Here is a 23735-nt window from a genome sequence, read left to right on the forward strand (position 1 = left end):
ATGACTGTCCCCAGGATCTGCATTTCGGTGATTCAGATTTAAGTATCGGAAATGCCAGCATTCTGGAGTGTCAACCTCTAAGAAGTCTGCAAGGGATTTCCTGAACACCGCAGAATGAAGTCGGCTGCACGGAGAAGGAGGCTGTCACTGCGGGGACAGATCCTGCACGTGTGACTTCGCATCTGTTAAGAATAACAGATACTACACAGATATTGGCACCGACGACGGTAGGGGGGGGAGACTTGGCAATTGTCACAACTATTGGAAAATGGCAAGGAAGGACTCAATGAACTGAGTGCTCTGTCACATCCTGGCAATTTCTTAGTCATCGCCACTAAATTTGGACTCAAGAACTCGGTAGAGCGGGAGGAAAATGAGGCCAAAAAAAGAATGTTGAAGCAACCAAAGGAGTGTTCTGTTCTCTGTGGGTGACACTATCATTTTATCCAGTGCTGGAATGAGTAGGCAGGAGAGGCTTGATTTTTTATCACATGTGGAAAGATGCGAACATCCCACCCAGCACAGGAAGGGCCACCAGAGGGAAGAGGGGTGCAGTTGCATCTCTCTGACTCAGCAGTGATTCGGAGAAATACCAGAAATTGCGTTTGACCCTCACCAGGGAGCCCTACTCCGGGAGTCCCAGCTGGAGAGCTGGCAAGGAATCGATTTCCTCTGATTGATCTGGACGTGATGATCAGTGGCCCTGACACACGGTAGGCACTAAAGACAGGTAGCAAGCATTGCTCTCTGTATTTAACAGGCACCAGATAAACGCCCACTCTCATAATAAATGAATTGTAAAGATGTCAAGCATTCCCCTCGCGGCTACTAAGAAATGAAGACAAAGAAAAGGGGCTTTAGAGCTCACTACCTTTTATGCATTGAATTCTCTTAAAAGTTGTTTACCTCTCTTGCAGACCTATATGTATTTCAGAGGAATAGTGTCAATAATGTTCAGAGGACTCACTCTGAAAAAAAAGCTAGATACTCAATCTGTCGCTAAAATCTCTATTACCCTTAAAGTTCAAGCTTAGTTGTATTCCTCAGTGAATACTCAACGTCTTTATCCAAGGAATCCATATCGGTTAGTTTATAATGATCATATTTTAGGTGAAGAATGAAGAATGTACATTTGCGGAATGAGTGGATCCAGGAGCAAAATCTAAGGCTTCTTTTAGACCAACTTATTCCCTCTTAAGGGCAAACTAGTTCTTTGGAGGTTGAAAGATCCCTGACAAGAAGAAAATATTTGAAACCCTCGACACCAGGTCAATAGAACATCTTGGAGTGCACTTACAGCTACAAATGGTGATGTCAGCTCCCTTCTCGGGGTGCAATGGACCTCCACAAAGACTGGGAGAAGGACGCGAAGAAGGCATGAGCGCAATCAGCAATGTCAGAAAAGCAAATACCCCCCAGATCCCAGGATGTGCCAGAAAGCATCTTTGTCCCAGACCCAAGGCTCTGGACCTGGGTAAACTGCTGTTTTCTTTAGGGCCCAAAGAAGCAACAGTGCCTTGAGTTGCCTCTGGCACCAAGGGCAAAGTATGGAAAGGATGTGATATCTTTCTGGCCTCCTGGAGCTGAGGCCAGGTAGGTCACAGGAAGCAGGGGCTGTGATGGTGGCTTCCCTGAAGGGAGCTAAGGGGACCATGTCAGTCAGCAGATGATGTGTAGCTATATCCTCAGTAGCTGTAACCAAAAAGGCGAGAGCTAAAAATAAAATAAAAAACAAAAAAAATCTGTATGTCATGTATGTCATCTCAGTGCCCTAAACACATCTACAGTACCAACATGCACTGCCACTATGGCCTTCCTGATTCAAAAAGTCATTCGGCAAACATTCGCCTTCATGGCAGATTTTCCATACATTCGCCTCCTGCTTCTGTATTTTCAGCTATGGTACCAGCCGATAGGGGGCAGTGTTTCACGTCAGCCTATATATCTCAGGAGGCTTAGAGGATTGCGGAGACTATTGTCAATGTTTCCTTGGAAGACAAAAGGAATTTTTTTTTTTTTAATGGGCTGAGCTGATTTCCTTGGATCTTGAGAGCAGCAGGGCCTCCTGAGGTTGTCCATACATAAAATGGCAATACTAAGACCCTAGACTGTTGAACAAAGCCTCAACGTGAAATACAAGCTGTCGCATGTGTAGATGCCATGTCAAGGGCACAAATCCTGGTGGAGATGAATGTTTCTCAACACCTTTTTTTCTCTTCACACGTACCACTTTCACCGGCATCACAGAACACAGAAAAACAATTTATAGATAAATGAGCGGGCAGTCAAGAAACTTTAAAAATAAACCTAGTAAAACATGGTTTCCTCTTTTCAGCACGTTCTATAAACATATGATAACTAATCTCTCTCTCCCCTTCATCCTCTCCCTTCCTTCTCTTCCCCTCCTCTCGTCCGGCCACATTTTCAGTAGCCTGACGATCCAATTAATTTAACAATTACTGCCAAGAGCAAGGGTCACTCTTCTAATCCTTAGCCACGTCCCGATGACAATTAATTTTCCCGATTTAAAGTTAGCAGGTTATTCAAGCAGGTCTGACTGGTGTGCATCAGTTATTCCCCAGCTTAATGAAAATAACATGCAGATTAAAACTAGATTTTTTTTTCACTTCTGTTAAAGGAAGTCAAACAAAATAGAACTTTAAAATATAAACCATACCCATGGGGGGGGGGAACACTGTAACCCCCTCTATTCTCTCTATAAGCTTCCATGCTATCGGTGATTTCCAAATCCAGGATTGATGATTATATTCAGGACTTTGATGTTCTCTCCCAGGGTATATTTGATGTGAATGAACATCATTATTCCCAAGATCAAAGCACGGGCAGGGGAGGGGAGAATCAATACTTACCCAGTGCACGGCAGCGAAACACAATTATTAATTCATGATAAACAGAGTTTGGCTTGTTCACTCAAATATCCTCTGGACTGTGGGACACTTGAGGGCAGCTCCTAGCATGAGACCTGGCTTAGAGTCAATGATCAATACACGGCTGATGAAATAAAGGGAAGAATGGAATATCGCAGGAAGAGGACTTGGGAGCAAGCTCGTACAGACCTGACAGAGGGTGAACAGTGGTTTGAGAGGAGAGACTGACCAATCAGAACCTGCCCGGCCGGGACAGAAAAGAGTATGAAAAGGAGGAAAGCCGCCTACAGATACATTCAATTTAACAAACTGGAGCGGGAGGAAAAGAGGGAGGGAGGGAGGGAGGGGAGACAAAACAATGCTTAAGCCGCAAGAATAAAGAGATTTCCTGGGAACCCAGGTAGAGGCAGTAAACATGCCCTCTTGGTCTCTGGGTCCACAAATAGCAGCACATTTCAACTAAAGTCTATTAGCTTGATGACTGCAAAATGGGGGGGGGGGGGACCCCAGTCCCGCTGACCTTCCAGGTTTGTTGGATGAGGAACCACTGAGATGATCAATGCGAAAGAAGCGCTGGACATTGTAAAGCTCCGTGAACATGAAATGCGGGATAGTGTCTGATAATACATGCTCAGAAACCCAAGGCAAGATAAATAAATTCTCTTTTCTTTTCAAGGCTCTTTTCCACTCTGGAATCCATTTATAAAGAAAGGATCTGCCTATATGTGTTTTATTAACATGGAAGGAGATAAATTCTGCCAAAAATTAGGACAGCACTTGAATTACACTCCGCGTTTAGTGTTCTCCCAGCGGGTTCCCAGAAAAAAACACCTGCTGTGCTTCCCTCCGTTTGTCATGTTGGTCTGCAGGCGGCTGAGAAGATGGCAGTGCGTCAAGAAGCGGCACTAAAGAAATGACGTGCTCAAAACCGGGCTTCGTGAAATACCACGCGACGCAGTGACGTCAAAGTATGCGTGTTAACTGGCAACCGTTTGTAAACAAATGCAAATGATAATTAAGAATATGTACAAGGGGAGTTCCCGCTGGGGCACAGGGCCATGGGTTAAGGATCTGGCATTGGCTAAGATTGGGAAAGGTTAAGCATCTTTTCCTCCTGCTCCAGTTTTTTTTTTTATTTTTTTTATTTTTTGTTTTTTACGGCTGCACCCATGGCATATGGAGGTTCCCAGGCTAGGGGTCCAATCAGAGCTGTAGCCGCTGGCCTACACCACAGCCATTGCAACACAGGATCCAAGCAGCATCTTTGACCTACACTATATAGCTCATGGCAATGCCAGATGCCCAACCCACTAAGCATGGCCAGGGATCGAACCTGAATCCTCATGGATACCAGTCGGATTTGTTTCCGCTATGCCACAGCGGGAACTCCCCTGCTCCGGTTTTTTAAAGTGAATTTATCTGCAGCTTGGATTCGATCCTTGGCCTGGGAACTTCCATATGCAAATGTAGGCAAAAAAAAAAAAAAGTAATATGTACATGGGACTGTTTTTCCTCATACGGTTATAGTGAAATTTCTTGGTAGCATTTTCATTTTCCAAGATATTTAATAGACGTTTTCATTTACCTTACGTTGAGCCCACAAAATAGGCCACCACGGAATTGCTTTTTATCCTCAACTCTTCACAAACAAAAATGGAAAAACAAATGTTTGTGAGTTTGTGAACCAATTAAACCAGAATGAGGAGGCAGATATGAGCACATTTGCAGTGCCTTGTTCTAGATTTTCACAAATTTCTGAAGAGCAGTCTCCTGCAATGGATTACTTGGGCTGTCAAATTTGATAAAGCCATTTGTTTATAGAACACACTGAAGTAAGCTAGAATAAAGCAGGGTCAAAACAAAAGCAATGTATTCCTTACAGAGTCTGAGAGGGAAGATTTTGGTTGTGATAAAAAATTACATGATCCAAAGACGTCCCTCAGCTCCGAACCTGGTCAGCAGATACATTCGGAAGGGGAAGTAACTTGCTGAGCTTTGTGACGAAGAAGAGGGACCAGCCACGTATCTCCAAGGCCGTGTTAGTCGGCCCCAAGCCTTGCAGAAGAATACCGATTGGTCAGGACTCCAATCAGGCAGCAGGAGATGGAGTTCATTTTACAAGAGCTAAGTTACAGAGACGTGGCCATCATAGATTTTTTAAAAATCTTACTAGATTAAATCTTACTGTTAAAAATCTGTGGGAAACCATTTTTTTCCCCCCAAGTGAAGATACTTCTCTAAAGCGAGCAACTCTCTAAAACGTTATCTACGATGTGGATTACCTTGGGATATTGGCTTTTCTCATAAGCAGGGCTGGCCCATGTGTTTTGAAAGGGGAATCAAATATCAGATACGATTTGTCAAAATAAAACTTCCTGTCTTCCCGCTGGTTACTGGAATTAATCCGTGACCATTAGCCAACTATGCCCTGTCACTGTGATGCCTTCTAATCTGTGGCAGGATTCTTCTGCGTAGTAACTTCAGAGCAGGATCTAAATCTATCTGCAAGAGAATGACTTCGGAAGAATTTGTAGTCAGCAAGAGAATAAGCTTAGTATGTTGTATCTTTAAAAATAGCTCTTCCAAACTCCTGTCCAGAAATTCAGAGCCTGGAAACTGTGAAAACTTTTCCTAGACATCCAACAAACTGTCAAGCAAAGGAGAAAGGTTCTTTCTGTGTAGATCAATTGAAAACACCCTGGCAAGGTGGGAGGGCCTCTTAAAAATCAAATCCCACCAAGGTAGGCGCATAGGATGTCCTCATACCGCCAGCGATGTGAAGCGGGGTAGTTCAGATCTGTGTTGGAGAGCCAGCCCTTGCGTTAGACTTGACAGGGTCTGGCTCTGTAGGAGAGCATCACTTATAATAACCAGGAGTCCACCTCTTCGAAGGCTTCCCAAGAAGACGTCTTATCTTTTCTCCTGCGAGGGAGGGAACCAGTGAGATTTCCCAGAAGGAAGTCACGAATGTGAGCTTCCACTGTGAACCAGAAAACCTGGAATCCCAGAGCAAGGTGCCCAGGCCTCACCTATAAACCAAGGAGGACAAAGATGTGGCAGAGGGCGAGTCGACGGCCACATCACGTGACACCTGCAAATTACTTCTGAGGACAGGAGGTTGTACTGAGTCCTCTTTCTACGCATTTCCACTCTCCTTGTAACCCCTTGAAAGGAGGCTGCCCACAGTCACCACGAGTCTGAGTGCGCAGAGACAATTCAGTAACTTAAGACGCTGATGGAAGCGTTCATTCTCAACGAGTACTCGGCCAGAGCCCACGGTGTGTGTGCTGAGCACCGCGGGAGCCCCTCTGCGTATATGCTCATCCGATTTAATCCGTGCAAGCTTCAGAACGGACCTACATCCCTCGGCCCGAGAGAGGAGTTCTCCCACCTCACAGGAGAGAAAACCACAGGAAAGAAGCCCTTAACAAGCCAGTCCATCAGAAACGCAACCGCAAGTGTGCCTTTTCACCCAGTCGTCACCGTGCAGACAAGAGCTGTGACGTCAATTCCCTTCTCAACGCACAGGTCCAACAGTGACTGAAGGTTCATCAGCCCCCCCTCCTGAAGGGGCACCTGCATTCTCTGAACGCCAAAGAGCTCTGTGCAAACCCGGCTCTCCCACTTTCCAGCTCTGTGACTTTGGGCAAGTTCCCCTGGGCTCTGATCCCACAGGTCTAAGAGGAGAAGAGTGTCACGTGTCCCCATGGGGACAATTGCAGAGGGATAGAAAGCAGCCAGCGTCTGGGTAGGTGCTCACCCACCACAGGCGTCCTTGCCTTGCCTTCCCATCCATCCGGGTGTGGGACAACATGCACCCTTCCCACCCCGCTCCCGACCTGAAGCTGGCCTGAAAACTAGCAGTTGTCATTGCAAACAAACAGTAGAGACGCACCTTCCCGTTTCAGAGAGAGGCTCCCATGACACGTTACGTGTATGGGTGAGAGCTGCTTTCCGGGGTGACTCCTTTGCCAGGGTGACAATACACGAGCTTTTAATCTGGGGCTTAAAATATCCGAAGATTCTAAAATGTGCATTATCGTAATGTGTATCAGGGAACCCACATGATATTAAAGAGATCTGTGAAACAATCCGGTAATAATGGGCCAAACGACATTTGCATGTCTCCCTTTAATTACTATGCCACACAAAGCACGCCGTCATTATCGCCTTTCTTTTGTTCTGAACCACTGTTTCGCTCGTTCTACTTTCATAACATAGGCTACTAACAACAACAATCCTGAAAAGTCGAATAATACCTCATGTTGAAGCAGACGTCTGACAATTTCCGCAACTGCTTAAAGTGCTATGGCATTCAAGTGACAGATAGGGGACAGTTTAATAATGAGGATGATAACAAAGATAATGATTACAATGGATTTGGTAGAGCTTTTTTTCCTCTCTCAAGAGCTTTTTTTTTTTTTTTTCTTTTTTTCCACAGTTGAAGAAATGAAACCAGAGTCATTGCTGCCCTGGAATCTGGCTGTCAAGACTTTCTGTTAGAGGACGGAGCTAGAGCAGGGAAGGGGCTCCTTCGAGAGGAAGCTGGACCCTCTTGCAGGTCGCTGGCCTTGACTCGTGCGAGGCCCTTCTTTTCAGGCAACCTGGTCTCGAAAACATCTCCGGGGCTGCACAAGGCCGAGGCCCCAGCAGCCCTACCCGGCCTGCAGCGGGGAGGAAGGGCTTTTAACTCAAGCCAAGGCCGCCAACCTGCCCACTGCCCCCTGCACCTCGATGGAAGCCAGGCAGCTGCCCACTGATCTCAAGCACAAGCGCTCGTGGACACGTCTCCCGCTCACCCAGGACAAGTCCGTTCTGCCACCGCAAAGGACTCCTGACTGAACTTGAGCACGTGGAACGTTTGCGGCTTCTTTTCGGGGACCCCCCTACCCTCAGAGTTGTCTAAGGGGACGGCCCCGGAGCGCTTTCACCTAGACTTCTGCCTCTTTCGGTGCAGAGGTGGGTAACGGGGAGGGAGAAACAGAAATCAGCCTGCCCAGACGCCTGCGTGTGCGTGGGCTTGCCCTGGAGACAGACAGACAGACAGACAGACACGCGAACACAGGGACCGTCAAGGCCATGCTTTCCCTTCTCCCCGATCCTCCTCGGAGACCCGCCTGCCCTTCCCCGCCTGCCCGCCCCTGTCCCCACTGCACGAGGGGGGCAGTGGGAAGCGTCTCTCCTGCGGTCGCCCGTCCCAATCCCCGTGGGGCGCCGACCCCCGGATACAGTCTGAGAAGCCAGCCAGGGCAGGGCGTTCCTCTGTGACGTCGGTCCCTGTACTGATAAAGGAAGCAACCTATTTCTTCCTGGGGATCTTCCTACATGCGAGGTACATCCATGTCCGAAGAGAACAGAAAAAAGGAAATCCAGGTCTTTTGAGAAACTCAGGATTAGGGCAAAGTTCATTCCAACAGGACACTTGAAATGCAGATGTTGCCGTCATAAAGCGAATTCTATGTTCCATGAGCTCATGTGTCGCTATGTAGCAGTAGGACAGCGGTTCTCTATTTATGGCCCAACTGTCCTCACCTGCGAGCCGTTTCTTCTACCCATCGCCTGATATTATGAAGAAACCACTGCAGTGAAGCCTGAATGCCAAAAACACAAGGCTTTACAGCAGGTGTTTAGCCCAAGTATCCAGCTACAATTCACAAATGAGCTTTCAGGAGCTTCGTTCGTTTAATTAAATTTGGTCTGTTCTGCATTTCCTGAAATACTGCACCATTTTTAGATTAATTCTTTAAAAGGGTTTTGATGACATTCAATTTTGAAATGGGCAAATTACAGTTCTTTATCAAAATATGCAATTTAAATTTTCAAATGTTTGTTACCTAAGTATTACCATCGTTGAAAACACAATGCAAGAATCTAATATCAACTATGAGAATATATAAAAATGATTAATACTTCATAAGCTTTGCACAACCATGATCTATTTGGCATAATTTTCAGCTTTCATTTTCAACAGCATAGACTGTTAAGACATTTGCATGAGAAGGCAAAATACGTAAATTATTCCTGCAGGGAACACTTAAGACTTAAGGTAATTATATAGCATAGACGTGATTTCAAAGAACTCAAACAAAAAAACAAATACTTCTACAGTCACCCTTTAGAATGAGGATTATTCTGTGTTACCAGTGATCCTGATCCCTAAAATCCCTCTCTTCACAATTATATAGTCACATTATCAATTCTTATTTTGTTCTTTTACCATCAAGCGCTTACAGCTGGCCCTGAAAATTTGCATGCTGTAAAAGCTGAACTAGACACAGCTAGTAGAGATGAATTCTCCAGTTATATTCATGCTGTGAACAGAACCATAACACTCCCTTAATATATCTTATCATTGCACTTTTATACTAAACACACATCCAAATCAAGTCCCATTTTTTACATTCCTCCTGTTCAAAATCTTTTAATGGCTCCCTGCTGCCTACAGGATGAAATCCAAACTCCTTGGCCTTGTGTTCAAGGCCTTCTATCATCCTGCACATGTGCTCCTACAACTGGAGCAGAAAATCCCCCCTCAACTCAAGCCAGATTGGAGAAAGACGGCCAGGACCGCGAGGAGCGGAGATCCTTGTTACGAATGGAAAAGCATCTCGGAAGCCACGAGTGTGCTTCGGAGGCTGGGTGAGTCACTGTGAGTGGAGAGAATCACTGGGTCACACCCCTGGAGTCGGTAACTAATTTCTCCTAGGTTTCTTTCTTAGGCTCTGCATTCTTCTTCTTCTTTTAAAATTTATTTATCTATTTTTGCCTTTTTTGGCTGACCTGGGGCATATGGACATTCCCGGGGCCAAGGATCGAATTCAACCTGTAGCTGTGACCTGTGCCACAGCGGTGGCAACACTGGATCCGTAACCCACTGTGTTGGGTCGGGGATCGAACCAGCAAAGCCACAGAGAAGAGGGGCATCATTCCTTTTTTAAAATTTTTTAAAATTCCTGTTTTTTAAAATTCCTATTTTTTAAAATTCAAACCAATGCCTTGTGCTTCTTGAACATCCGAGCTGCCTCATGTCATGGTGATTTAGCAGGTGGTGCGTCTGTGCAGGGGCTGCCACCAACGACGCACTTCTCTGGGGGCCACTTGCTCACAATCAGCACCTCTTCCTTTCACCGAGGAAAACGAGTCAAACGTCAGCATGTCGGGAACCTCCAGGCTCAGCTTCGGCTGGAATGCAAAAGCACTTTACCACTGATTATTTCTGAAGACTTTTCACGGCATCAAGGAAGAGGGTGATGAAATTGTATCTGAACAGAAGGAAGCTACATTATTTATCTCCTACTAATTTTTACCAGATGGCTGGTGATGAAAAATCTATACTGGCGAAGGTGCTGTATATATTCCTTTAAATATAATCGAGGGGCTAAAACGTTAAATGGCCACAATACATTTGTATTTTGTTTCGTGGCTCCGATCGATTCCATATGCAGGTTCTTCTAAGGGACTGGGACATGATACATCGTATCACCAAGGCATAAGCTGCACCATCTCCTTGTGAATCACATCAGCCGTTGGACGGCTTCTTTTTTTAGAACGAATTTGGGGGTGCCACGTGCTGGTGCCTCCTGTATCCCCCGGCATCAGGAGGATGTAAACCACATTCCTTTCCCAAGAGAACGAGAAGGAGACAGTCCTTTGGGGGATCGCGGTCCTCAGAATTAAACGCTCTCCCTTGGCTTCGGGCAGAACCGGTTAAATACGGACTTCCTACTAAATAGTCAGTTGACAGAAAAGTGATGATGGGCAGGCAAAGGATGTACGTCCTTCCCCTTCTCCGCCCAGGTTCTGTCTCCAGGGAGACGGCGTGTGGGTTCAACATCCATTTCGGCCCTGTCATGGGTCCATTTTCTCTCGGCTCAGAAGCCCACTACGGGAGAAAGCCCCCCATGGTTCTCCGGTTGGCTCTCAAATGCCAGTTGTTCAGGAAAAGAGAGGAGACCCTCAGCGACATGAGCTGCTTCATACCACACGAAACACTTTCACACGAGCCTAGCCACTCTTCTCCTGTTCACTAGGTAAAGCAGGTAAAAGAGTCTGGCCCCGGAAAGGAATTGATCTGTGGACAGAATCACAATGTATGATTCTCCCGGTGAGTCAGAGCTTCTCTGCGCAACATCTTTATATAATGTTTATTACTTTGCAGAATGTGCAGCGTCATCTCTGGCTAACTTAGGAAGACCGATTATTTAAAATACCATTTTATAGGGATTATACTCCTTCAAGACAACAAAGATTTTTTTTGAGGGCTGCTCATGGGCACTGTTTTCCCCAAACTAGGTGCTGACACTCGTGGTGTGTTAGCGCGTTGGGAAGAACAGTCACTGTCCCCAAACAGTGGTCCAAAGAGCACTTCCCGAGCCGCAGCCACAACTCGTGCGATGCCCCAGTGTCTTCTTACAGCGACAGACAACAGAGCGAAACGGCGTTCTCCAGAAACAGACTCACAGACATGGAGAACAGACTTGTGGTTGCCAAGGGGGAGCAGGGAGGGAGCGGGATGGGCTGGGAGTTTGGGGTTGGTAGATGCAAACTATGCCATTGAGAATGGACAAGCAACGAGGTCCTGCTGTACAGCACAGGGAACTCTCTCCAATCTCCTGGGAGAGACCGTGATGGAAGAGAGTATGAGAAAAAGAATATATGACTGGGGCACTATGCTATCCAGCAAAAAAATGGCACAACATTGTAAATCAACTATGCTTTAATTTTTAAAAAAAAGAAAAAGAAAAAGAAACTGCGTTCTCTAGTCTACAGCAGCCAAGCACGATGAAGAGCTCCTGTGGGCAAACATCTTCCCTGCTACGATAACGCGACGGAGCATTTATTCCACTGGAAAAGGATTCATGGGTAACCTCACCTGTTACAGTTGTGTTCTATTGTTACCAGCAGCAGCTAAGCATTTACCCATCTCTGAAAAACTGTGACTCTCCCAGGTCAAGGTATGGATGAGAATGCTTATAGCTTATGTTGAAAGCCCAAAACAAATCCTTCAGAATTACTCCAGAATGATCAAAGTTGCCACTGTGACATTACCTAAAGGAACATATAACTTGTACATTCTAGCACTGGCCAAACCGAGCCAATTTAATCACCATAACTCACCACAAGTGATACCATACACCATATACTGATATAATAAGGTGCCACTGTTAAACCGCCTTCCTGCATGATGAGGTTACCAGTAAGAGCATCACCAGCAACAATACGCTTTAAACACACACTCGTATGGTTGAAGTTATACTTTCTGCAATTCTGATCTATTGGAAGAATGTTTACAGAAGCCAGATATTTGCTGAAAATCACAGGGAAATGGCATGAACAGGGGAGCTGTAAGCTAAGTGTCCAGAATACAGGACAGTCCGAATACTACTTTGAGTAAATACTAAGAATTTCAAACCTCAGAGCTTTGGGGGTGGCTCCATAGGCCAGGCCCAGTTGTCAGGGACTTGGCTAATTTTCCAGCAGTAGAAAGAAACAGGAGACAAATTAAATAGATGTGAAGCCATCCAAACTTTGGTGCTTAACTTTGCGCAAACACGTCAAATTGTGTGCGCGACTCCAATGAGAAAGCAGAAATGGGTGTGTATACAGCAACCAGTCACTAAAGAGCAGACATACACGGCGCAGAGTCTTAGCAGCGTTAACTCTCTGTTCTTCTAAATCGTCTCAATATTTACCCGCAGCTGCTTACTGTATTCTGAGTGAGCAATAATACGTTCAATTTTCTCTGAGCCTGAGTCACAGCCTGGTCGTAAATTAGGTGCTTAGGAAGGTGCATTACTTCCTTGAGGCCACGGAACCATCTTTTAAGGCATGATATGCTTACTTTCCTTTATGGAAATGCTCTGACTCACTTCAGTGGGAGGTTTTCTTTTTTTTCCCCTGCCCTGAGTTAAAGGAATGTACTCATTTTTTCTCCTTGCACTATGGATGGGATGGCCTGGGCTGATTACACCTTCTTGCCAATTGCGTCGCGCACCCCGGAGCACATACATGCCCATGCGGTTACAGGTTAATGTTCCTTCTGTCTCTGAGGAACAAAGTCCATGAGGGCTGGGGGAGATCATGGACTCCTTGACAGCAGCCCCTTGCTGGCTGTGGTAGCTGGCCACTAGTGCCATAGAAGCCACAATGGAAGTAAAACATTCATTTACAACATAAGGCAAATCATGTCTGCTCCTCTACGTGACACCCTCCAAGGGCTTCCCTTCTCCCTTAGAGTCCAGAGCAAAGTCCTCGCCTTGGACCCTCAGCTCCTATGTTATCCAATCCCGGGTCTGTCTCTGTTCTCGTCTCTGCCTTGCTCTTCCGCCCCCGCCCCCCACCGTCCCGACTGTGTCAGGCACACTGGCTTCCTAGATTGTCCCTGAACATGCCACCCATATTGTCACTTAAGGGTCTTTGAATTGGCTGACGTCTCTGACTAGAGTTGTTTTCCTCCAGAGGCCCACCTGTGCCCTTCCTTCTTGTTCATCAGCTGCCACCTTCACAGCGAGGCTTTCTTTGACCGCCCTGTATGAAAGCTGTCTCTCAGCACATCCCATTCGCCAACCCTGCTTATTTAGTCTCCAAAGCAAATTATGTATTCGTTTGTTTATATCTACTGTTTGTCTAGCCCCTCTAGAACATATGCTCCATGAAGACAGGGATTGTGGTTTGTTTGTTTTGTTAATTTTATGGTCGTACCCAACGGTATATGGAAGATCCTGGGCTGGGGATTGAACCCAACCTGAACCTCTACAGTGACCCGAGGTGCTGCAGTCAGATTCTTAACCCACTGTGCCACCACGACAATTCCAGGGGCTATGTTTTGTTCATTGTTGTATTCTAGCCCTTGGAACAGCGCCTCGAGCTCCATATCCACACCATAAAAATTTGCCGAATAAATAGATGGATGAATTCTGGTGGCCTGATAAATTGAAGGGACAAAGTATTCTAGATTATTAAGGTCTCTGGCTAAGTATTAAAGAATTAGACTTTTCATTAAATGCTATTTCGGCTCCTTTGAGATACAGCTCTCGGGGTTTTCATTTTGAAAGTGGTTATGGACTGCATTGCAATTATAAACCAGCATCTCTGCCCGAAGAAACAAAATAAACCTTTACTCACACTCTTTTGAGCTATACATGAAAGGCTATTCATAAAAAGGGGGTGGGTCAAGATGAAAGAAAATAGCTAAAGAGAACAATACCTTTGAAAAGTATGCCAACAGGTAATTAATCATTGAAAGCAGCACATCCTGATGGCTAGTAAATTTCAAGCGCTTATCTCCGTAATATATGAAAGCGCAATCTTCTCCTCAACATATTAGAAATGTCAGTTCATTGTACTGAACAAAAGAATAAATGAAGACTATGTCTTTCCCAAGAAGGTGCTATTATTTGTGATGATTTCATTAAAATACATTAAATAAAGATTAAAACACTAAAATATCAAGAGCAGTTTAGCCAGGCTTAAAACCTGATGGGACTCTGGGTTAAATGGCCCTTCGTAGAGCACAGGCATCTTGGGCTATAAACGGATGCAGGGTAGAAGGGTTCCCATCTCATTTCCTTGTCAGGGACCACATTCTGTCTTCAATTTACCAGAACAAAGATGAGGTGTTGTTGTTGTTGTTGTTGTTGTTGTTTTAGCAAGAAGGATCTTAAAGAATAAAGAAATGCCACGCCTTGCTAATTAAGAACAATGGGGTAGAAAAACCACTTGAGTGCCACCATTTAGATGTTGCTTAGAGGAAGGAATAATTTGCAAGGAAGCATAGTGAAGGAGAAAGAAAAAAGACTGGTTTAAATCGTGAATGTGCTTTGCATAAATAGACATGTAAATCTGTCAACAGCAATAAATGCAAACCATACTGCTCTGCCACTCACTGGACGATCTTACCAGAGGATCGTGACTGTGTGAGGCAAGCGGGGACACCAGGACTTCACTGCCATGTGCCTTGCTAATAAGTGGACTCAGAAGTAACTTTATCTAACCAAATGCCTGGGATGGTTTTGCCAGTAGCAGAGGCTCAGGGCGCTGATCTCGGCGTAATGAAGATGTTTGGCTGTCTTCCCTGTGAGATAGTCCCTTTTGGATATAAACGAATGGACTAGATGCTGGACCCTTATAAAACAGAGGAAAGCAAGAAGCCCATGAGGCCACTAGCTATTCTTTTCATGAAAACCGGTTTTTAAGATCTGCTCACTTCAATCAAATGTCTAGGCTTGTTGATCTTGGCACGCTGGGGAAAGGCAGAGGGAATAAACAATCCTAACTAAAGGCGAAGGGCAAAGAGCTGCCCAGAACTGCTGTGCTTTCTGATCTTTGCTGCTTCAAGTTTTGCTCTATATTAAGGCAACTTTGCACATTGGTTTAGAGAAGAGATTTTAAAGTCAGACAGTGGCAGAGCATGAATTAGAACCCAGGTCTGTCGAACTGCGGAACTTCGGGCAAGCACTGTAACCTCTGGCCTTCGTTTCCTCATCATTAAAATCGAGAAAATAACAATACTTTCTTCATAGGGCTGCTGGGAAGATTAAATAGGTTACAACTGGCAAAGGGCCGCCCAGCCCATAATAAGGAGTAGATTTTCCCCAATTTATCCCTTCCCCTCTCTCTCTCCCCTTTCGGAAAAGGGAGCGGAGGGGATAAACTGGGAGTGTGGAATTAACAGATGTCCTCCCATCTATAAAATAAACAAGGATTTACTATATAGCACAAGGAGCTATATGGAATATCTTGGAATAACCTATAATGGAAAAGAATCAGAAATATATACATAGTTTTATATATACACATCTCTGAATCCCTTGGCTGTAGAGCTGACATGAACACAATATTGTAAATCAACTAGGCTTCACTTTTTTACAAAAATGCTCTATCCCCTCCCCCAAATTGCTGAAGCAAGTGTTCTAAATCAAGGAACGAATGGCACTACTGTAGGCCACTGGCATTCACATACAGCACAATTACTTTGTGTCTGAATAAAACTTCGGGGCGGGCATGGCCGCTCGCAAAGTTGTATCACTTGCATGTACAAACCAGACCAGGGCTGCCAATCAATTCGTGCCTGCAGACAGCATCGAATCCGCTTCAGGGTGGATGGTGTAGGCGTTGGGTTCTAAAAATGGAGGGGGGGGTGGGGGGTGGAGGTTGGGAGGGTGACAGGTACTACAATTCTGTGAAGTCCTTTTGCGGGGGTGGGGGGGGGGGTGCCTGTCTTTCTTTCTGTCCTTAGAGGAGAGGTGAGGGTCATTTCCCTTCAAGAACCGAAGCAATGGTTTGTACACATCCGGCTAAGAAATCCCTGGGGGATTTCTCTGGAGCTGTTCCTCCACTCCTCTGCTCTTTCTCAGCTTTTGAGGAGTGAAGCCGCTTCTCTTGTTGCCAGGCAATGAGTTCCAAGAGCTTAATTTGGAGAGTGACTACTCAAATCGCATCTCCTTCTAGTGCACCCCCTGGGCTACATCCTAGCTCCTAGGCCTTTCTTGGTGTTGTGTTCATGCCCACATCTAAAAATACCGTTCAAGGGAGTTCCCGCAGTGGCGTGTTGGATTAGGAATCCAACTGCAGCAGCGGGGATGGCTGTGAAGGTGCGGGTTCAATCCCCAGCCTGGTGCAGTGGGTTAAAGGATCCCGTGTTGCTGCGGCTAGGATTCAGTCGCTGGCCTGGGAACTTATGCCACGGGTTGTGGCCATAAAAACAAACAAAAAAAAACAAACGACAAAAAATGTTCAATGCTGCTCTGCAACAGCGGTCTGTTCATGGTGTCTTCATCTGGTAGTGGTTAGGGACTAATAAAAAGGGGAATTTGAGTGGGCACCTGAGTGTAATCAATAGTTCAAAGTCTGTTTCTTCCATTTGACTCTAAGCTCAGAGAAGGTAGGGGAGGTATTGGCCAAGCATCAGGCAATCAGTGGATTCTTGTTTGGATGGATGGATGGATGGATGGAAATCTGTATGCTACAGGAAGCCATTATGAAAGGAGTAGAAGGACTATAGACAAAAAAGGAACAAGAGGAGTTCCCATCGTGGCTCAGCAGAAACGAATCTGACTAGCATCCATGAGGTCGCAGGTTCAATTCCTGACCTCGCTCAGTGGATTAAGGATCCTGCGTTGCCTTGAGCTGTAGTGTAGGTCGAACACGAGGCTCAGATCCTGTGTTGCTGTGTGGCTGTGGTGTAGGCCGGCAGCTGCAGCTCCCATTCAACCCCTAGCCTGGGAACCTCCATGTGCCGCAGGTGCAGCCCTGGCCCTAAAAAAGACCAAAAAAAAAAAAACCAGAATAAGAAATACATTTATTCAAGATCTTACTAATCAGCCAAAGCTGATTAGTACAAGCTGAGACTAGGCGTATAATTTGGTGAGACAATCAACAGCAGGTAGAAAACGTGAAAAGAGAGAGGGTTAGGATGTGCTAAGAAGGAGTTACTTGGGTTAATCTGTGGCAGTGATAGTTACTAAGAGGGAGAGTGCCTTTTAGGGGCTGCTACCCTAAGCAGATTTTAGTACCGAATGATGGTGCAAGGAGAATTATTTGGTATGCAATCAAAGGATCTGTAATTATCATTTAAGTGTAATTATTAAGTTGCATCCAACCTGAGGTTACTATTTGGAGCTCACCTGCTAAGTTAATGCTTTGCATTTGTTCATAGCACATATGTTGCTATGCTAACCTTGTGTTTTAGGGGTGTAACTGAAAACGCTCATTGGCACATGGGAGTCATTCAGTACCTTTGATACCAGGCTACTTCATTCATTCATTCAGCCATCATTTACTGAACACCTACCACATGCAGGAAAAGTTGAGACTAAGCTAAGCACTGGGGATACAGCAGTGGACGAGACGAAGCTGCTTTCCTCTCTTTTGAATTGTACGGTCTGGTTAAAGAAGCAGGAGAGACGTGCAATTACATGTGGCAAGCTGAGTACTGAGGCGGGTGTAAGGAATCTTGGAAGCCACTCTGAGTTCAATTCCCAAGTATCAGTAAAATTATTTCCTTATATTGTTCTCCTTGAAGGAAGCCTTGTGCTTTAGGAATTAGAGGAAATCCGTCTTCGGAAAGACAAAGCTAATTAATTGGCACATGTTAATTGATGGCCTATGGGCAGGATACTGTACTAGATTCTTGGAAATGAATGAAGAGATTTAGCGGAATCTTTTGGTTTTCTTTTGGCTCCCCAAGGGTTGCATTCATTATGAATCAAACACAACCCATTAAAATAACTTACAGATTAGGTGTCTATGCGACTGCATGACGATTAAAATAACATTAAGCACTCCATATGCTTCAATGATCTTAGGAGAACCAAACACAAATTTATCTCCAGCAATCACTGACTTCATACCAGAGTAAGCATTTAAAGATGGACATTTGCCTTTACCCCTAAAAAGTCCACACTAGGAGCTTTCACTCGAGTCACATGGGTATATACAGGCTCTCTGAAAATATTAAAAAATTTCAACCCAATGTCATACAATGATATATATCACAGGTGATGCTGAAATGACACTGCCTACTTTTTATCATCTCAAATGTCCCCTTTATGGCTGTGGCTATATGCTTAAAGAAACCACATCTTTTACTGTTGACTGGGCATTACTCTGGTAACTCACTATAGAAATTCAGTTTATCTTCCAGTATTCCATCTGTTGGAAGAAATAACCAACCCCCAATATGATTCCTGCGCTGGTGCCAAAAATCACTACCTGAAATGTTTGATTATTATAGGTTTTTGATGATTCTGTTTCTTCTTCAATGACTATATAAGACAGAAGAAGATTCTAATGAAGATCTTGCCTTACTCATTGGCTTCAGATTTTGAAGGTCATTCTGACCAAGTTGAGAGTGAAATATTTATTATGCTTAACTGGTTGGTTGATTTTTCTTGAGGATCAGCAGGAAAGTGGAGACTGTGAAAGAAATTCCATTTGTAACTGCAAGACCTCACTGAGACAAAGCCAGCTGGGGACGCTGAGCAGTTAGATTTTACCAGGCTACAATATTTGTGTTCAGAAGGGAGGGATGTTTTTCTAAGAGAGAAGGAAAAATAAATTTTCTGCACTCAAGTAATTTTCCCAAGTAATGTTCAGAATGAGCAAAAAATGTGAACCTGTCAAAATAGACAAGTTGCCTTTAAAGAAAGGTGTGAGCAAATACAACTAGCAATTACTAACAGAAATTGCCATCACAGCAACAGCTATCAGCTAGGCTGCACAGCACAGGCGGGAAACAAATCCTTAAAACCTCGTTTCCTTTTGTATGGCTACTGAAATGAAAAGAACCAGCTAATCCAATTATTCGATGTCCTTTTCGATTTATTGTGGCTAGGTAGATAACTCAAAAGTTACAATTATGACAAATTTGAATTCAATTGACTGGTACAGAAGAACCATTATTCTTATACAGTATTACAGAAAAGAACTTTTCAGCTTGTCTGAAAAATGTTTGCTCCTTCAAGTCTCTGGAGAAGTTTATGGAGGTCCAGAGTTCTGGTGGGGAGGAGCCTTTGGCTCTATCACCAATAGAGCTACCATATGATCCAACAGTCCCACTCCTGGGCATAGATCCAGAGAAAACCGTAATTTGAAAAGATACATGCACCCCAATGTTTGTTGAAGCACCATTTACAACAGCCAAGACATAGAAGCCACCTACATCTTCATCAACATAGGAATGGATAAAGAAGATGTGGTACATATATACAATGGAATATTACTGAGCCATAAAAAAGAACGAGATAATGCCATCTGCAGCAACATGGATGGACCCAGAAACTATCATAGTAAGTGAAGTTAGTCAGTCAGACAGTGAAAGACAAACACCATATGATATCACCTACATGTGGAATCTGAAAACAAAAGGATACAAATGAATTTATTTGCAGACCAGAACTAGCCTCACAGATCTCCAAGTCAAATGTATGGTTGCCAAGGGGGAAACATGAGAGGGAAGGGACAAATTAGGAATTTGGGACTGACATATATACACTACTATATATAGAATAGATAACTAACAAGGACCTACTGTACAGCACAGGGAACTCTGCTCAATATCCTATAACAACCTAGATGGGAAAAGAATCTGAAAAAGAGAGGATATGTATGGTATAACTGATTCACCTTGCTGTACACCTGAAACTAACACAATGTTGTAAATCGCCTACGCTCCAATAAAAATGTTTTAAAAAGATTCTTAAAGTCTGGCAAATGCTTTGAACCTTGTGTTTCATGATTTATATAATAGAAAGAATGATATTGACCTTTCTCACTTACAAGTTAAGGGATTACAGCTTGGTTTTTGTTTTTGTTTTTTTTGGATAACTGTCTTTAAAGAGGAAGTCATTTTTTTAAAAGTGTAAGCTCTCGTCTCCCGCATATTATGACAAAGACCTCAAACTGAAAGAAATTGGCCCACATCACACTTCAATGATATAAGTCAAAACATAGGGTCTTAAACCAATGGTGAAAAACCAGCTTGCTTTTTCTATCAATCTTACATAATCCGGAAAGTTGGTCTTCTTATCTTCCTAATCCTTCTGAGATGTGAAGGACGTGAGTAATGGCTTGGAAAAAAAAATGAATGACAGATCTTCACCATCACATTAATACCTTCTAAATCAATGAACGAAAAACATTCCATAGTGTGATTTTTGAAAAATTAAATGTAAAACGAACATTATAATCTTAAACATTCTTCTTGTTTCCATTAGCCGTGTACTTTTGCTAATTTTGATGCATGTCTGGAGCACTCATGTCTAAACAAAGGTATCACGAAGGTTATTAAACCACCATTGGTCAGGGGAAATAAAATTTAACTGGATTTCCAATTTAATTTGCAAAAGGAAATCACTGTTTGAACCCACTCCTTTAGGAGAAATAAGTTAGCCTTCCCTGAAAATCCCGTGGGTTGCAAATAAGTGCTGGCAGCCTCATAGTCTTTCTTTAATCCACCTGTATATTTTGTTTAAATATCTACACCTTGTCTAGCGAGGCAAGCCTATGATTTGGAGTGCCCTTCCCAGAAGTACTCTGTGGAATACATTTTATTTGAATGCCACTCTGTCTATGGAAGATAATTTTCACGTTTAGCATACATGATTCGAAATTTATTTTATTTAGAGGAGTTACATACGGAAAACACGCTCACGTTAGTATTCACCTAACAAACATATCACTAGGAAGAATAATTTCTGCACCAAACACCATCTTACAGAGTCCAAAGGCCCAACAGAAACACACTTGGGGAGTTCTGCTCCCTTTCAAAAATATACCCTGTGTTGTCTTTCCAGAAGGCTATTATCTCTACTACTCATTCACTGGAGGTGTTAGAGCTGGTAAATGGAGAGCGGGTGACCCAAACGACATGGTTGCTGGGCTGGTATACGTCCTTTCCCCTCCTTCCCCCGATTCCCATCACGGCTGTCTCTGCTGCACACTGAGTAAATAAGAGCTTGGGGAAGGTCCTTAGAAGCAGTATAACCCTCAGATCCCACCCTTTTAGATGCTCCATGCTCCTGTACAATTGGCACTTGCGGATGCGGAATAATGAGCTGCTCTGTACCTCTTCGGTAAATCTAAACTGTGATTGTCTTTCTTTACAGAGAGAACTATGACTAAGGGTGGCTCTAGCTTTCTAAGCTCTAATGGGGAGTCCACTTGGCACTTCGGTGCTCCAGTGGGGATGAATGAAGTCTGCTGATGCTACTGCTGCCGCATCTCCTCGTTGTATTAGATGTTGTCTATACCGGGGCATCTAGGAGGCAGCAGGGCTCTGTTGGGAGATTTTCCTTATTCCTCACACAGTCTTCTGTTTCCACTGATAATATTAGATAGTTTAACTGATCTGCCTATGATTACTTTAGTAAAAATAAATGAGAGGGGAAAAGAATTGCTGGAGCAGGTGAAGTGAAGGTATAGGAATAGATGACTATTTCTTTATTCAGTTTCACAGGCACTTGGCCATTTTCATGGGTTTCATTCTATAGGAATGGTTTCATTGTACTTGATTTGATAATTGGGATATAATGAGAAAGCGCATCAAGCTGTGAAAATGTTCATGACAAAATCTCTCTCACTACACGTGATTTCTTTCAACGTGATGCACATTTCACCAGGCGATTCCAACCTTCATCACCGTAGTCTTTGGGAAAAAGAAAACACAAAAATCCTCAATAAAAAAAATTCTAACTTGCAAGTTAACCAAGTTTTGCTTCTCTTTGGAGGAGGTAGGATAAAAATGCAAGCCAACAAAGCTTCAGTATAAGAAATGAGGAAATTTGCATTTACATAAAGCCTCATCCAAGACCATGTGATAAATACAAAAAATTCCACATTAGTAAAGTTGAAATTCATGAGGTCCTAATGACATTCCTGATTTCTAGAGGCCTGGCATTGAATGATTTGCTTCCTGAGCATTGACAAAAATCAGATCCATTGTTCCTTTAATTTTATTATTTTTTCCTATAAAACGGTTTCTTTTTACACAAGAGTACAGCGATAGGCAATGACAAGTACAATAAAATTGAAAATGTTCCCAGTTAACAATGAATGATTAAACTGTCTCAGTAGCAGTCAATACGGTTCCATATTCTCGCTGAATTAAAAGAGGGCTTTGGACTATGCTTGAATCATGATTTTAATATATACATTGTTCGGCCTGAGAAAATTAGCTTACTAAATAATGCTTTCTAAAAAGCATTATCCAAAAATAAATTGCAGCAATCAGCAAGCCACAGACTGAATCCATGTCCAGGAAATTTCCATTTTTAGATAGAAGAAGGCAGGTATCCACGATAGAGGAAGAAAATGTCATTCAGGTAAAAATGGCACATCTGATGAAAGGGACATTTTGATTCTGTTCAAAAGTTGCTCCTGAACCCCAAAAGCAGCAAGGGCCTCTTCAGTTTTCCATTTGCTAATTGTTTCTAATCTACTCAGTAATTAAAACAAAAACAAAAACAAGGTGTCCTAATGAAGAATCATTAAGAAGGAGGGAATGGCTTAGTTAGCGCCCATTCTCTCGAGGCCCAGAGAAGGCCGGGGCTGCGGGGCAGACACTCTGTCAGTCACTGAGTCCTTGCTGGGTGCCATCATCAGGCAGCTGACAGACATGATAGTTGGAGGGTCCCTTTGCTCCAGAAGGCTCTTGACTTTCACATTTTTTTTTTAATCATCTGCTCCAAAGCCTTCTTTAGGCTTTCTAAACTACCTATTCTTTCTAAGGAGCTCCAGTTTGGACAGGACCAGCTTCTCTCCCATTTCTGAGAGCCAGAGTCTGGACTAATGGAAAGAAAAAAAAAAATCAGCAAGTTTATTCAAGAGAAGAGAGCACCTCAACGATGTTTCTCTTGGAATTCTGTATGGGGTAATGTAATGTTCAGGGCAGAAGTTTAACTTCCTAAATGTGAATGTTTTCATTAATTTATTTTTTAAAATTATAGCTGCTTTGCAATGTTGTGCCAATTTCTGCTGTACAGCAAAGCAACTCAGTCATACACATCCTTTATCTTCCATCATGGTCTATCCCAAGAGATCGGATATAGTTCCCTGTGCTGTACAGTAGGACCTCATTGCTTATTCATCCTAAATGGAATTAATAGGTTGCACCTACTAACCTCAAACTCCCTGTTCATCCCACTCGCTCTCCTTTCCCCCTTGGCAACCACAAGTCTGTTCTCTATGTTGTGTGACTCTGCTTCTGTTTTGTAGATAGGTTCATTTGTGCCATATTTTAGATTCCATTTATAAGCGATATCATATGGTATTTGTCTTTCTCTTTCTGAATTACTTCACTTAGTATGAGAATCTCTAGTTGTATCCATGTTGCTGCAAATGGCATGATTT

At 43.7% G+C, this 23735-nt stretch overlaps 1 protein-coding gene, 1 long non-coding RNA gene and 1 other non-coding gene across 10 annotated transcripts in view; 1 reads left to right on the forward strand and 2 right to left on the reverse strand.

Moving 5' to 3' along the window:
* LOC102158351 (uncharacterized) overlaps positions 1-11637 on the forward strand; it is a 758918-nt gene extending 747281 nt beyond the window's left edge. The window contains exons 11-12 of the long non-coding RNA XR_014835884.1: positions 7330-8220; positions 9334-11637. This is a non-coding gene — a long non-coding RNA (uncharacterized LOC102158351). The remainder of the gene's footprint in view (positions 1-7329; positions 8221-9333) is intronic.
* The window catches only part of FGF13 (fibroblast growth factor 13), a 495908-nt gene that overhangs the window by 4941 nt on the left and 467232 nt on the right, over positions 1-23735 (reverse strand). The window lies entirely within an intron of this gene.
* MIR9809 (microRNA mir-9809) lies at positions 7110-7202 on the reverse strand. The gene has a single exon (NR_128494.1). It is a non-coding gene; the product is annotated as a microRNA mir-9809 (primary transcript).

The sequence above is a fragment of the Sus scrofa genome, chromosome X, assembly GCF_054392235.1.
Source record: "Sus scrofa isolate SSC_HxYL_T2T_F1_AM1 chromosome X, Sscrofa_HxYL_maternal_Yorkshire_Landrace_v2.0, whole genome shotgun sequence".
Classification (NCBI taxonomy): Eukaryota; Metazoa; Chordata; class Mammalia; order Artiodactyla; family Suidae; genus Sus; species Sus scrofa.